The 5,736-nt window shown below is 44.4% G+C and overlaps 1 protein-coding gene across 1 annotated transcript in view; it reads left to right on the top strand.

Annotated features, from left to right (window-relative positions):
• The first annotated feature begins 1,508 nt into the window (after positions 1-1,508).
• FGD4 (FYVE, RhoGEF and PH domain containing 4) overlaps positions 1,509-5,736 on the top strand; it is a 56,302-nt gene continuing 52,074 nt past the window's right edge. The window contains exon 1 of the mRNA XM_004676525.2: positions 1,509-1,657. The gene's annotated coding sequence lies outside the window, so the exon portion shown is untranslated. The remainder of the gene's footprint in view (positions 1,658-5,736) is intronic.

Genomic DNA, 5,736 nt, shown 5'->3' with positions numbered 1-5,736 from the left:
TTACATCATTTTAACAGTTTCTACTTAATTTGTATTCTCTTTGAGCCCATTAGCTAACCTCCCCCCCCCCCAATATCAATATCTTCTTTGCTGTAAATCCATTCTAAAACTACATTGTTGCTTGTCTGGTCTTGTTACCACTTCCTCCAGCTGTGACTTCTCACAGGTTCTGTCCCAAGGTCATCGTCCTTACTATCCCCGGCAGGTGGCCTTCAGGATACTCAGTGTCCTTGGGGACACTGGGGCACAAATATCCTAACGCTCCTAAGGCTTTGTGAAGGGTACCCTGTGGATTTTAGGGATATACTTTGCCTACATACCTCAGTCTCTAGTAACTTCTCAGGCGATACTTGGAAGTTACTATCTTCTATTTTTATTCTGCCTAGATACATTTTAAGGGGTGCACAGAAAACAAAAGCAGTAATATGGTTTTAAATTAATCCTTTGTAATAATCAAGTAAAACAAAAGAAGACTTTTGTTTACTAGTTAAGAAGTTGATTGGTTTTTATTAGCTTTTCTTGATTTGAATCATGGTTATCTTTCTAGATATCTGTTTGTTTGTAATAGTTATCTTCTAGCTATTTGGACTCCCTAAGAATGAAATTCTTTGTTACTATACAAATGACAGTTTTTTCAGTGGCATCCACTTTTTAATGACAGTGAACTCCCTGGAAGAAGATTTTTCTCCTAAGCAGGGTCCAGCCAGTTGTTAATAACACCATGTGAGCAAGAAAAAAGCGTAATATGAGAAAAAGAGCAGGCATTTGTGCATGATTTCTTAAAATGAAATTCAACTTTCTTATATCAGAATTCCAATGGAAACTCACCCAATCTCTACCCTCTACATCACATGATGGATTTCAGTGTTTTAAAGAAGATTGGGGATGGGGGGTGGTTTGCATTATAAATATGAGTGTGCCCACTATATAATGTCATCATTCTTTGGGGGAGAATGTGGGTCTCCTTAGCTTTTATGTGTTGGTTTGGAATCTGAGTAAGCCGGTGAGTGAGGGCTGGGGGTAATCATTTGTCCACTTCCGAGCCATCCACTCTTTTAGATTCTTCATGTCAGCTGTCACATTAATGCTCGCCTCTTTGTTCTTTGAGTCACACACTGACTGGCAAGCTGCTGGAGGCTGGAAGGACGCTTTTAACAGATTAGTGCTGGGCCCGTCCTCTGCTCCTCTGGGGTCACAGCAGCTGCGTGCTGCCCTTTCAGAAGCCTGTCCTGAGAGGAGGGTGTGTGTGTGTGTGTGTGTGTGTGTGTGTGCGCGCGCGCGCGTGCACTCCATCAGCCTGTACTGTAAGGTTTCTTGAGCATGTGGGACTAGGGTTTTCCTAGAAATGCTGTTCGTCAAGGCCAGCACACATGGGAAGGCTGTCCTGTGCTTTGTGTTGTACCTGTGACTGTTGTCGTTTTGTGGGGTCAAGAGAAATCCAAGTCGTAAGACCAGTTGCCCCTCACCCTCGGACTCACCTGCCCTTTCACTTTATGCTCTCCAGGCAGCAGTACCTGTCCAAAGATCACCATAGACCCACCTTGTCTGAGCAATAGCACGACCACACTGGTGAATCAGAATGTATCTGATGAAGAGGCTCAGGGAATAAATGGAAACACGCCAGCAAAACACCCCGCTGCAAGTCCAAAGCCACAAGGTATGAGGCACAGTGGTTTTGCTTTGTGTGGGTTTTTTCCGATCAGATTGGGTGCTTTGTTCATTGAGGGAAGCTCCCCGGGAGCAAGATGACCTCGAAGGTTTAAACTATAAATGGAAGGAACTGGGTGTGTTTATCTTCTCAGGAGGAGAGTCAGTCTGGGCTCTGCAGGTCGGCATTTGCTCTGTTAGTAACACACAAAGTGTGTTCAACAGAGGGCACAGAGATGGCTACTAACCCAAGTCTGCAATTGGTCTTGTGGCCCCCTTGGGGAGGGTGGGCCACGGTGGGCCCTTCCTGCTGGGCGTGCAGCCAGTGAGGGTTGCAAGGCCTGTCAGAAAGTCCTCTGACTTGCCAGGTGTTGCAGGAACTGGGAACACAACTCTGAAATGGTGCATAACTGGCAAGAATGTGAGTCTGTGATACTAAATAACTGTGGCTTGAAGAGGCTCCTGGGTGAGTAACCCAAGCCCTCCCTCCCTTCAGGAAGCAGATAGTCACCAGGGGAAAGTGCTGTGCTGGTGGAATCCCTGATGACTTCTTCAGTCACCATTTCTTCTTAACAAATGAATTTCTCGTCAGCTGGGTTAACTGAGATGCAGAGTCACAGTCCTAGTGATCGAACCCTTGGAACTGCAAACAGAACCACACGTGGGGGCGGTTCCTCCAGTGGGCTTTCCTTTTGATCAAATGCTGGACAATCAGTCAAGAAATGATACTGGACATTTTTAGAGTTACTGTTCTCTGGAAAATCCTTTATTTTGTATTTTATTTACCTTGGTCTCATTTCTGTAGTTCTACAGAATGTATTATCCAATAACTGTGATTATTCTTGCTTTAAACTGGAACCTTCCAGAATTTGGGACCTTTGCTCTTAGCACTGTGGGTGGCATGGGGCCATGGCCACCAAGCAGATTCAGGTCACTGGTCATTCAAAGGAAAACCTCATTTGAGAATTTACCACCTTTTCTCTTATGTCCTACTCATCCCTCTACGAGTGACATCACTATTTTGATTTAAGCCCTTCTATTTCAAACTTTCTATCTTATTTCATCTGAGCCACCAAAGATCAATTATGAGGTAAGCATATAAAAGACAAATACCTTTTATTTTATTTTTTAAAGATTTATTTATTTATGCATACAAGAACTGGGGGACAGGCCAGAGGTGTGGGAGGTGAGAGGGTTCACCAGACAGAGCGGAGATTCACAAAGTACATTGCTGAGGGGAGCAGTCAGTGAGGCAGTGGGGCAGGAAAGGTCTGCTATGCCAGGTGGGTCATCTCCCTGGCCAGGATGGAAGTCATGCTGCAGGGGCTGCGGAGAGCTTCATAGTGGTGTGCTTTAACCAATTGCACCACCTGGGAGGGCCTACAGTTCCATTCTGATAATTGCCAAGATCAAAAGCAAGAATTTCTTTCTTTCTTTCTTTCTTTTTTTTGGGGGGGGCAAAGATACATTTTCATCACATTGTCATCTCACTGTTTCCCACGGCTAATTGGGATAAGTGCTAACAGTGTCCTTCCCAAGTTGCCATGTGCCAGCCAGAATATTCAGAATTTTTAGAAATACAGCAATTGACCTCACTTGTACTTTTTTGAAGTAATGGTAAAGTCAACATATTGCTAATCAAATACATGTCTTGAAGAGGGGGTCAATACATTGTTTTATGTAACTTTAGGAAATATTTCCAGTTAACAGAGGCATGACACACAGTGCTTTATTCTTATTTTAAAGTTTAAAATCTTCTAAAGTGTTAATCTCCCTCTCAGACCTGACCCTCCCGCTTCCCAGATCCACTGCCCCCACCCACTGGGCATCCCTCCTAGGGCTCACAACAAGGCAGGCCTCAGGAGTCCTGTTGAATGCGAGCTCCAGCACCTCATCACCACTATTTCATGTCCACCATTCTCAGTTTTTTTTTTTTTAAGATTTATTTATTTATGCTTACAGAACTGGGGTATAGGCCAGAGTATGGTGAGTGAGACCATTCACAAGAGACAGAGTGGGGAGCAGAACAGGCAGATTGACAAAGTACACTGTGAGAGGAGCAGCGCACGGGTCGGAAGAGGTCTGCGGCGCCATGTGGGTCAGCTCCCTGGCCAGGGATCAGACTCATGCTGCAGTAGCTTTAGAGAGCTTCATGATGCGGTGCTTTAACCCGTTGCACCACCAGGGAGAGCCCCATTCTCAGTTTATAACCTGGCATATTTGCCCTGCCGACCAGTGTCCGTGAAATAGAGCCAAATTTTGGGATTGACCACTCAGTGGCCATATAGATTGGGCTCTGCTTTCTGACCCAACCTGTCACCCTGGTATAACCTCTGGGAGAGAGAAGCTATGTTTAATCTTTCCAGTCCCATAAGAGGCTAAGAAGTAAGAGGATGCCCAAGGAACTTCCTGTGCAGAGCAAGAGACTGCCCAGGCACCTTTGTCCTACTCATTGCAAACCCCTTCCAAGTGATGGGGTGAGGCAGCCAAGGCCTCAAGGTCATTACTGTGTGGCTGTAATTTAACAAAGACTCTTCTAGCTTAGTGGTGCTGGAGACAGTCACTGCTCCCCCTCACCCCCCCATATACATACACTGGCATTACTTGGAGACTTCTTTCTTGGTACAACTTGCAGGAGTTGGTGTAAGAAGCACAAGACATTCTAGTTGTGGCTCAGAAGACTGCAATGCCCAGGCCAGGCCCTCCCCAAGACAAAGAAGCTTGAAGACATTATCTAGCTCGGAATGTCAGTAGTTTGAAAGTTCTGATCTGATCCTGAGAGAAGCTGTGATTAAATCTTGTTTGTTTTTCTCCTGTGAAGAGCAAATAACATCATAGCTCCAATTTATTTGGATGGGTTTGAAAGCAGAGATAACACTTTTGCCTGTGGTTATTACCTAATGATGTTTCTGGAGTAATAACAGGTTTATGTTGGCATTTGTTATTGACCAAATAAGAAAAAAAAATGGAAGAACTGCACTCTTTAAAAGGCTAAAAGAGTTGTCCTTTAGATGAGAAATTAGATAATCTAGCAGTTGAATCTAAATTAGAGGCTGGAGGTTTTGAAATGTTTCCTTCAGTAACCGAGGCTTGTTTGGCCTCAGAAATTCCCTCAGGCCTTGGGAAACAATGGTTTATTCACTTCATGCCCGTCCTTCTGGTCCAACACATCACTGAACAGCCTCTGCACGTCTTCCTTCTTGCTCACCGCCGTCCCAGCCTGGGTCCTCTCGTGCTGGACAAGACTCAGAATAGCTCCCTCAGCAAGCAAAGCCTGTCCTCCTGCCAGTGATGGCTTCACGACAGCCTCTGTTTTGGTTAATTTCCAATAAAGCTCTCTTCTCACCACGGAACATATATGTTGACAAAAGTTTCTTAAACTTGGACAGTTGCTTTATTGTTTGAATAATTTCAGCTAATGTAGTTAAAACCTCCACCACTGCTGCAGCGAAGCCATCTGGTACACCGTTAGTACTTTCTCTGGAGTGACGTAGATACATATGGAGCTAGTATTTCTCAGTAATACTGTGAGAGTGAACAAAATCTGCTCCCAATCCCCAGACTTAAGCCAGCAATGAGTTTGTTCCTCTTTTCATTCTCAGTTATTTTGTCCATCATTTGAGAGACTCACTAACAATTAAATCATTGTCATTTTTAAAAATAATATAATAGTTTGTTTTTCTGTCACTTTGTGCCTTTTTCCATCTCAGTTGTAATCCCTGTGGGCTTCCCATCACCAAATCACCCGTGTGCCATCACCGTAGTCCAGTGCACTTCCTTCCCCCACCCCCATTTTTTATCCCATTCCCCATTCCACCCCCATAAAATGTCTCTAGTATATAGTTGTTCATTATTATTTTTCCCCCATGGTCCTTTATACTCCTGCTATGAGTGAAACCATCCGGTATTTTTCTTTCTGGCTTATTTCACTAAGCATGATCCCTTCCAGCTCCATCCATGTTGCTACAAAAGGCATGAGTTTATCTTTTTGTAAATCATAGTCATTTAAAAGTGATACCAGGCCCTCCCTGGTGGCGCAGCGGGTTAAAGCACTGCACTGAGAATCTAAAGCTGCTTCCGCATGAGTTC

The sequence above is a fragment of the Condylura cristata genome, unplaced genomic scaffold, assembly GCF_000260355.1.
Source record: "Condylura cristata isolate star-nosed mole 26May11 unplaced genomic scaffold, ConCri1.0 scaffold00004, whole genome shotgun sequence".
Classification (NCBI taxonomy): Eukaryota; Metazoa; Chordata; class Mammalia; order Eulipotyphla; family Talpidae; genus Condylura; species Condylura cristata.
This window is presented reverse-complemented; position numbering and strand designations above follow the sequence as displayed.